This window comes from Rutidosis leptorrhynchoides, chromosome 10, assembly GCF_046630445.1.
Source record: "Rutidosis leptorrhynchoides isolate AG116_Rl617_1_P2 chromosome 10, CSIRO_AGI_Rlap_v1, whole genome shotgun sequence".
In the NCBI taxonomy this organism is placed as follows: Eukaryota; Viridiplantae; Streptophyta; class Magnoliopsida; order Asterales; family Asteraceae; genus Rutidosis; species Rutidosis leptorrhynchoides.
In genome coordinates, this window is record NC_092342.1 from 236,319,155 (window position 1) to 236,330,246 (window position 11,092).

An 11,092-nucleotide genomic window follows, 5' to 3' on the forward strand; every position below is an offset into this window, starting at 1 on the left:
AATTTTAAGAGTTTTAGGGGTGAAATCTTTACCTTTTTGCTTCCCCATCTGAAGAAAGGCATGATTATAGCTAATTATTGTGACGAATTTCGTTGATTTTGGTTGAAAAATGATGATTTTAGAGTGATTTGTGTGTGTGTGTTCGTGTTTTGTGTGTGTATTTTGTGGGAGACAGAGACCAGTTTCGATGGCCTTTCATTTCTGCCTAGCTATATGGGGTCATGCGACCGCATGATATAGTAGAGGAAACCCCATGCGATCGCATGGGGTCCTGACCTTTTTTTATATATTTTTTTTATAAAACCTTTAACTAATGAAACAAATAATTAATTAAATTTTTAAAAATTTTGTTTCTTTTTAGGATGAGGTGTTTTGGATCGTTGTCCTAGTTCATCTCTCGACAAAATTTTAAAATTTATCACTTTAAAGCATCGTTTTAAAAGCAAAGATTTTTGGGTTTTTTTTTAATGTTTTTGGCATACTTTAAATCAAATAAGATTAAAAATAATGATAACAAAATTTCTCGTCCCTCCTTTGGGTAAAGCAATTTCGGTTCAACGACCTAGTCTTCAACTCACGACGAATTTTAGAAATCATATTTTTAATTTAATGAAATAAAGTACATTTTTGTTTTTAAATTCACACCAAACTTAAATTTAAAATGCATAAAATTAAAAATTCAAATTAATATCATTAATATTTATATATATATATTTTTTACAAACTTATATTAAAAATATTATTTTTTAAAATATTTAAAAACTTAAATATATTGATTTTAAAAATTTACATTAATAATTTAATATTTATAATTAATTTTAAAAACAAGGTAAAAATTAAAATTAAAAATCTTTTTGGTCTTTTATCCCACTTTAATCAATCAAATATTAACAAAAATATACGCCCCTCTTTTGGGTAAAGCAATTTCGGCTATTTTACCTAGTTTTACTCCTGACAAATTTCTGAAATATTTTGGATTGATTGATTAAAGATATTTATACCTTAAGAATAAACGGTAAATTTCGCAGTGATGTAATAAATTTTTTGTATGATATCAATAATTTCGGTTTCGCATACCTAATTTTATTGAATATCAATTTAATACTTTATAGCGAACAATTCAGCGTTTATTATTAAAAGGTTAAAAGCAATAAATAAAAACAAATAAAAACTGTACATGTTTACCCGTGAGATAGAATTCTCAGAGACCTGCTTTAGCCGACTCATAGGAGAGTCGTGTAATTTGGTTTTCCATAGCTACATAAGCATAACCTCAATTCTTCAATAACTTTTCTTCTAAACATATGAACGGTTCTTCTCTGCATAAAGTAACAAATTCGGTATTTGAATATGTTTGATTGTTCAAACATTTACCTTCGTGTGACCATTTTCCGCATTTATGACATCTTTCAAGGTGTCGTGCTCTTCTTTTTGTTGCGGATTTTGATTTTCCTTTACCAAAATCTGTCTTATGATGATCTTTCCTGAGTTCTTTCCTTACTTCGTCCATTTTGCCTCTTATGAAGGATACCAGTTCACTCGGGAAAGTGTTATTATTACGTTTAGTAATCATAGCGTGTAGTAGTAGACCATGGTTCAGATCAAAGGAATTCTTCATCTCGTAAAACCTAAAAAAATAAAAATTCAGAATGGAGGGAGAAGACTAGTTCTTTAGGGTCTGCTAGGGAAAGACCATTCGGATTCCATTCTCGAAAACTGCACGAAAATAGAACATCTAACTCTAACAGAAATATATATTATCCTTAAATTAATTCAAAACTTCCCACACTTAGTTAGCTGTGGTGTTGAAATTGTGATTAACTTCATTGTCAACTTTCATTGGACCATGTATGTAATGTTTAACTCTGTGACCATTAACTTTAAATTCAATTCCATTTGAATTTATTAACTCTATTGTTCCGTATGGGAAAACTCTTTTAACTATGAATGGTCCAGACCATCTTGATTTCAATTTTTCAGGAAATAGCTTGAATCGTGAATTTAAAAGAAGAACTCTATCTCCTTCCTTGAATTCTTTTAAACTTCTGATTCATTTATCATGCCATTTCTTTGTTCTTTCCTTATAGATTGACGAATTTTCGTATGCTTCATGTCTTAATTCTTCTAATTCGTTTAGTTGACTTAACCGTAGACGTCCGACTTCATGTAAATCAAGATTACATGTCTTCAAAGCCCAAAATGCTTTGTGCTCAATTTCTACTGGAAGGTGACATGCTTTTCCGTAAACGAGTTTAAAAGGTGTGGTTCTAATTGGAGTTTTGTAGGCTGTTCTAAAAGCCCAGAGTGCATCCTCCAATTTCATGGACCATTCCTTCGGATTTGATCCTACGGTTTTCTCTAGAATACGTTTTAATGCTCGGTTGGTATTTTCAACTTATCCATTTGTTTATGGATGATAAGCGGTTGAGATTTTATGAGTTACTCCATATCTTTTGAGAATTTCTTAAGTTGATTATTACAAAAATGAGTACCCCGATCACTTATTAAAGCTTTCGGTGTTCCAAAACTAGCAAAAAGATGTTTTAAGAAGTTGACTACAACTCGTGCATCGTTAGTTGGGAGAGCTTGTGCTTCCGCCCATTTAGATACATAATCAATGGCAACAAGAATGTAGAGATTATTATGAGATTTTGGAAATGGACCCATAAAGTCAATACCCCAAACGTCAAATACTTCACATACTTGAATGACATTTTGTGGCATTTCATCACGTTGACTTATTTTTCCGGCCCTTTGACAAGCATCACAGGATTTACAAAGAAGGTGTGCGTCTTTGAAAATTGTAGGCCAATAGAATCCAGCGTCGTAAACTTTTCTTGCTGTGAGTTGAGGCCCATAATGCCCTCCTGTTGGTCCTGTGTGAAAATGGTTTAAGATTTGACTGGCTTCATCCCCGAATACACATCGGTGTATTATTCCATCGGGACAACTTTTAAATAAATGTGAATCTTCCCAAAAATAGTGTTTTATATCACTAAAGAATTTATTTCGTTTTTGGTACGACAACCCTTTTTCAAGGAATCCACATACTAAATAGTTTGCATAGTCTACAAACCATGGAATTTCATTATAATCTATCTTCAATAGATATTCATCAGGAAAGTTATCTTGTATGACCGATTCATTTAGAACTTCTAATTCAGGATTTTCAAGACGAGAAAGATGATCAGCGACGAGATTTTCTGCTCCCTTTTTGTCTCGGATCTCAATATCGAACTCTTATAAGAGTAAGATCCAATGGATTAATCGTGGTTTGGCATCTTGTTTCGAAAATAGGTATTTAAGTGCAGAATGGTCGGTGTAGACCACCGTTTTAGCTAGAACGAGATATGAACGAAATTTGTCAAAAGCAAAGACAATAGCAAGAAGTTCTTTTTCAGTAGTTGTGTAATTCGTTTGTGCTACTTGTAACGTCTTACTAGCGTAATAAATAGGTTGAAATTGTTTTTCAATCCTTTGTCCTAAAACGGCTCCCATTGCAAAATCACTTGCATCGCAAATAAGTTCAAATGGTGGATTCCAATTTGGAGTTATCATGATCGGTGCATTAGTGAGTTTTTCTTTAAGAATATTAAAAGATTTGATGCATTCATCCGGAAAGATGAATGGAGCATCCTTTTCTAGGAGTTTATTCATAGGAGTGGCAATTTTAGAAAAATCTTTTATGAAATGTCGGTAAAAACCGGCATGTCCTAGAAAACTCCTAACTCCTCTAACATTGGTGGGATGTGGAAGTTTAGCAATTACATCTACTTTAGCTCTATCCACTTTAATTCCTTCTTTTAAAATTTTATGCCCAAGAACGATGCCTTCTCTAATCATGAAATGGCATTTCTCCCAATTAAGTACTAGATTTGATTGCTCGCATCTAATAAGCATTCATTCAAGATTAACTAGACATGTTTCAAAAGTATCACCGAAGACTGAAAAGTCATCCATGAAAACTTCCATGCATTCTTCTATCATGCCGTGAAAAATCGCCATCATGCACCTTTGAAAGGTTGCAGGGGCGTTGCAAAGTCCAAATGGCATGCGTTTGTAAGCAAAAGTACTATAAGGGCATGTGAACGTGCTTTTCTCTTAGTCTTCGGGTGCTATTGGAATTTGAAAATATCCGGAAAAATCGTCAAGAAAACAATAGTAACTGTTCCCGGCTAACCTTTTCAACATTTGATCAATAAAAGGTAAGGGAAAGTGATCTTTTCTTGTGGCGTCATTTAATTTTCTATAATCAATACAAACTCGCCATCCTGTTACAGTCCTAGTAGGAATAAGCTCATTTTTTTCATTTGTGATGACAGTCATGCCACCCTTCTTAGGTACGCATTGAACTGGGCTTACCCATGGACTATCAGAGATTGGATAAATTAAACCTACATCAAGCAGTTTAATAATTTCTTTTTTAACAACATCTTGTATATTAGGATTTAGTCTTCGTTGGCGTTGCACATAGGTTTTATGGCCTTCTTCCATAAGGATTTTATGTGTGCAATACGAAGGACTTATGCCTTTAATGTCATGAATCTTCCATGCAATAGCTGGTTTATGAGCTTTTAGCACAGAAATGAGTTGAGATTTTTCATTTTTTTGTAAGAGAAGACGATATTATTGCAGGTAATTCAGATTCACCATGTAAATAAGCGTATTCCAAATGGTTTGAAAGTGGCTTTAACTCTAATGTCGGTGGTTCTTCTATCGATAATTTGTATCGATATCTGTCTTCCTCTTTTAACATTTGAAGTTCTTCTATTGTTGGTTCGTATTCATTTTCCATAAGTGCGGCTAACATTTCAGCTTCATCAATTGGTTCAGTTCTTTCTCCTAAAGAACATTCTCCCGTTCCTTGTAATTCTGAAAATTCTTCTAACAATTCTTTATGTGAATCTATAGTTTGAATGTAATAACATGTATCATCTGCAGATTGCGATTGTTGCATAGCTCTATCAAAGGAAAAGGTAACACTCTCGTCCTTTATACTTAGGGTCAGTTTCTTACCGAACACGTCTATTATTGCTTTAGCCGTGTTTAAGAATGGTCTTCCTAATATAAGAGGAACTCGAGAATCTTCTTCCATGTCCAGAATAACAAAGTCTACTGGAAATACTAAGGTACCAACTCTAACTAGCATGTTCTCCATTATCCCTCTAGGATATTTTACTGATCGATCGGCTAGTTGTATGCTTATTCTTGTTGGTTTCAATTCTCCAAGGTCTAGTTTAGCGTATAGTGAATATGGCATTAAATTTATACTAGCACCTAAATCTGCCAATTCTTCTATTGAACTAAGACTACCCAGAAAACATGGAATTGTGAAACTTCCTGGATCTGATAATTTTTTTGGTATCTTATTCAATAACACTGCAGAACAATTAGCATTCATAGTAACAGCCGAGAGTTCTTCTATTTTCTTTCTATTTGTGATTAGATCTTTCAGAAATGTAGCATATCTAGGCATTCCTGAAATCACATCAATGAAAGGAAGATTTACATTTATTTGTTTAAACATATCCAAGAATTTGGATTGCTCGGCTTCAAGTCTTTCTTTTCTCATTTTACTCGGGTAAGGAAGTGGTGGTTGATATGGTTTAACATAAGGTTTTGCCTTAACTATGTTATCTTCATTAACCTTTTCAACTACCGATTCTGTTTTTTTTTCTTGCTCTGGCTGTGGTGCCTGTGGAGTAGGAATAGCATCATCAGAAATTGTAGGTATTTCAGGTGGTTTAAGTGTAATACCACTTCTTGTGGTAATAGCTTTAGCTGTTTCATTCCGGGGGTTAGCATTTGTATTGCTAGGTAGACTTCCCGGTTTTCTTTCACCTATCAACCTTGCTAGGTTGCTTACTTCTTGTTCCAGATTTTGAATAGAAGCTTGTTGATTTCTAAATGCTTGAGCATTTTGTTCATTCGTTTGTTTCTGAGATGTGAAAAATTGAGTTTGAGATTCAACTAGCTTCGACATCATGTCTTCTAAATTTGGCTTTTTATCATCGGTTTGTGGTGGTTTATTTTGAAAAATAGGTCTTTGCTGGTTGTAAGTATTATTAGATACTTGATGATTGCTAGGACCTTGTTGGTTATTGTATGGAACATTTCGGTTATAATTCTGATTGTAGTTTGGTCTTGGCGGTTGATAATTATTCTGATAATTATTTCCAGGCCTTTGATTTATATATGAAACATTCTCTCTTTGTTCCAATGTTTGTTCAATACTGAGACAATCTTTTGTCAAATGTGGTCCTTCACACTGCTCACAACTAATTCGTATTGCATGAATATCTTTAGTCATCTTTTCCATTCATCTCTCGAAAGCATCTATCTTTGCGGACATGGAATCAAAGTCATGGCTAGAATCGGCTTTAGCCGCTTTAGATGATCTAACGATATCTTTTTCTTAATGCCACTCATGTGAGTGGGAAGCAGTGTTATCAATAGTTTTATAAGCTTCAGTTGCGGTTTTTTTCATAATGGAACCACCAGCTGCTATGTCGATGTCTTTTCGTGTAGTGATGTCGCATCCTTGGTAGAATATTTGTACTATTTGATAAGTATCTAAACCATGTTGCGGACATCCTCTTAACAACTTTCTAAATCTTGTCCATGCTTCATATAAAGTTTCATTTGGCTTTTGTGTGAACGTAACAATTTCTCCTTGAAGTCTCACGGCTTTAGATGCCGAAAAGAATTGTTTAAGAAAATTTTCAACTAAAACGTCCCATGTATCAATCGCCCCTTCAGGTAACGATTCTAACCAATCTTTGGCTTCTCCCTTTAAAGTCCAGGGAAATAACATGAGATAGATCTTTTCATCCTCCACTTCTCGGATTTTAAGAAGATGTTCATTTGGATCTTCCTTCGGTGCACCACTAAATTGGCATTGATTAGTTACCATGTGTAGGATTTGTCCTTTGATTTCATAATCTGGCGCATTAATGTCTGGTTGAGTAATTGCATGACCTTGGCCAGTGCGTTTAGCTCTCATTCGGTCTTCCATACTTAGAGGTTCCAGATTTTCAATGATTGAAATTGTTGAATCTGAATCACTAGAGGATTCTGATTTAATGGTTTCTTCCTCGACAATCTCTGGATGAGTGATTTGTGGTTCAGGAGGAATGATTAGTGGTTCAGGATCTCTGAATTGTCCCTGAATATCCTCCGGATTCTCAATTGTGAGGTCGGGTTCAAAAAATGGATTATCGGAAATTTGAATTGGAGTACTTGGTCGACTAGATGACGATTCTAAAGAAAAATCAACAGCGACAATGTTGACTAAATGTCTTGATCGAGTTACATGTGGTGAACGTATGAAAGGTGGTGAACGTTTTGCTCGGTGCATTCACTGAATATCCTATTAGTTATAAAAGATAAAAATTATATAAGTTATCAAATTAATAGACTTTTCTGATTTTGCCCACGTTTCGAATAGCCAATAGATGCAGCAGGTAGCCAGGACCCTTTAAATCGGAAGCCCACAACTCTCCACTAACAAATCCAACTATTACTACGAATCAGAAAATTTTGGATGTCTATCAATTTAACCGCTTAAAATAATTTTTCGTTTTGAAATTTTAGAGAAGAAATAGAAAATTCTATGTCCTAAAAACTAGAGCATCGAGAAATAAGAAAGAAAAAGAGCGCGTCGAAAAATGTCGAAAAATAAAAGGTCGAAAAATAATCGTCGAAAAATAAGAAAATGCAGCGTCGAAACTTAAAAGTCTAAAAAATAAGAATTAAAAGTTGCGTCTAAAGGAATTAAAACTTAAAAGGAATTCTATATCCAAAACGGCAATAACTTAAAAGGGTACTAAAATCTAATAAATATTTAAGCGATAAGCGACGTCGTAAAATTCTAGAGCACCTAAATCTTTGTCTAAAGAAAACGCACTTAAGGGATTTTACGACAAAGTCTTAAAATTTAGAAATAAAAATAACTACGGCAAAAATACTAAACTTAAAACTAATTACGAAAGATAAAAATACGAATATTACGAATAAACGATTAAAATATACAATTTATAAAAAGAAATAAAAAGTACTAAAATTTCAATTTTATAAAAATATTATTTTTATATTATTATTTTATAAAAGTATTACTTTATATATTAATAAAACTAATTAACACTTAAATTAAACAAAACTTAAACTAATTAATATTTAAATAAAACCCTAATTATTATTAATTAATATTAATTATATATAAATCAAACCCTAATTCGATCAGCCAAGGTTTCAGTTCTGTCAAATCAGCTCATACGATCGCATGAGCTGAGTGTTATAATACCATGCGGTCGCATGGCTTCGGGTACCAGGCCAATTGTTGGGCTTCAAAAGGCTTCGGCCCAACTACAGTTTTAATTATTTTTTTTATGTTTTTAATTTATAGAAAATGTTTATAAAAATAAAAAAAAACTTGTATTTTAAAAACTAAAATAAAAAAAATAAAAATACTTTATAATTTTATATATTTTAAACAAACTCTTAAAAATATATATATTTCATTTTTTCTTTTTATATTTTTGTATTTTTAATATTTAAAACGTATTTTTACAAAAATAAATTAAAACTTAATAAAAATCTTTTTTTATAGCGTTTTGCTTCGGCGATGAATTTTCCCCGGCAGCGGCGCCAAAAATACTTGATGTGTGCAGCAGCGTATATGAAATAGTTATATTTTTATTGCGAAATACTATTAAATACGATACAATTTTACACAAGTTATTTATTTATTTATAAAGTGGATATACCTAAACCTTGCTACAACACTTATAGGCAGTGTACCTAATCGTACAGTAGTGTAGTTTTTAGTAAGTCCGGTTCATTCCGCAGGGAGCTAGCCAAGTTTAACGCTATATTTTTAAAACTATATTTGTATATATATATATATATATATATATATATATATATATATATATATATATATATATATATATATATATATATATATATATATATATATATAAGTAGTATTATTATTATTATAAAAGGGGATTTTTACCATTTAATGACCGGTTTGTCGATTTTATGTTTTAAGTCGCAATATAAACCTAATGTAAAATATTAAAAATAAATATAACTTAATTTAAAGCGTAAAGTAAATAACGATAATAAAAGTGCGATAAATAAAAATGCGACAAATAAAACCACAGTAAATAAAATTGCGATAATTAAAAAGTACGATAATTAAAAGTGCGATAAGATATAAAATAAAGGAATTATGCTTATTTAAACTTCCGTAATCATGATGTTCGACGTGCTGATTTTAATTTATTACCATGGGTTAATTGTCCTTTGTCCTGGATTATTCGATATGTCCATACGGTTTTGTCCATAATAGTCCATCAGTCATAAATATAAAGTGCGAGAGTCTTCGTCAACTTATCCTTATACCCGAAGTCAAATATTCCAACTAATTGGGGATTCGAACTGTAACAAGGTCTTAATACTTTGTTTAATGAATACACCAGGTTATCGACTGCGTGTAATCCAAGGTTTTATTACTTTGTTAACAATTACACCAATTACCCTTGAATGTAATCCACCCCTATTTTAATGAGTCCATTAACTATTAATCCATTCCCGTGTCCGGTAAAATGAACGATAATTCGTATTTATAGATATCCCGTCCACCGTGCCCGGTTAAGCGTATGTGGTTATATATAGAAACGTCAAATTGTAATCTTTATATTAAATTAACAAGGTATCATTTAGTTAATATAAAGCCCATTAATAGCCCATAGTCCAATTTCCACAAGTGTCGTTCTTTTGTCCAAACCCCAATTATGGTACAAAGCCCAATTACCCCGTCTTTAATATTTAGCCCAACATCACGATTACTTCGGCTTAAATAAGCATAATAATAACCTAGCTACGAGACATTAATTTAAAAAGGTTGAACATAACTTACAATGGGTATTAATAGCGTAGCGTTACACGGACAGAATTTCGACTTACAACATTAAAACATTCGCTAACATAACCTTATTATTATTAATTTAAAATTAAAATTAAAATTATAATATATATATATATATATATATATATATATATATATATATATATATATATATATATATATATATATATATATATATATATATATATATATATATATATATATATCGTAGAGTGAGAGAGATTGAATTATGTGTATATATTTCGGCTAGAACTCGTGCTTTTTATAGAATGTGGCATGCTACAGGAACTCATGTGATCGCATGAGTTTTGTTCTTCCAGGCCATGCGGTCGTATGGCCGCCTTCTCCTGGTCACAAAGCTTTGTTTTTTTGTTGCCGACGGTTTTATTAAATATATATAATATATATATAATTTTAAGAATTATTTATATATTATATTATATTTATGTGCATAGTTGACTTGTAATTTTCGGTCCGTTGCGTCGCACGTTGATAGTTGGCTCAGGTCCCGGTTTCGGATTTTAGAACGTCTTTTCGTACTATTTAATATCTTGTACTTTACGTTTAGAGGCTCGTACTCTTGTAACTTTTAGATGTTTCTTATCAATAATTTGAACCATTTGAATTGTATCTTGTACTTTTTAGCATTTTGGACCTTTGGGTCTTCAAATCATCGAATCTGTCTTTTGTCTTCACCCATTAATATTTAAACGAATATCACTTGTAAATAGAATAATTGAAACTAAAAGCTTGTGTTTCTTGAGGGATAATGCTATGAAATATATGTTCGTTTTTAGCATTATCAGGGACAAATGAAAGAACTTTTCAAGGACCTACCCGAAGGTTCACTCGATGAGCATGGACCAGATGACATCAATTCACAAGTCAGGGGTACACCTAATCACAGACAAGCAGAAATGTATGGTCTTGGTGTTCGTGAATCAGATGTTTGGGGTGAAGTCAGGAGCCGTGAAGCTTTATGCCGAGAGAACATCCATTTGAAAGCAGAACTCCAGGAGTATAAAGAACGTGAAAAACAATAGAACATTACGACAGATAATTCCGATGATTCCATTGTTAATCAAAATGCATCAACAAATAATGGAATAATTACCAATACGTCTCTACAGGTATATTTCTATTTAGTTACTATTGTTA

General features: G+C 32.3%; 1 non-coding gene across 1 annotated transcript; it reads left to right on the plus strand.

The window, feature by feature from the left end:
* The first annotated feature begins 6,575 nt into the window (after nucleotides 1–6,575).
* On the plus strand, nucleotides 6,576–6,682 carry LOC139873892 (small nucleolar RNA R71). The gene has a single exon (XR_011767603.1). It is a non-coding gene; the product is annotated as a small nucleolar RNA R71 (small nucleolar RNA).
* The last annotated feature ends 4,410 nt before the right edge of the window (nucleotides 6,683–11,092 follow it).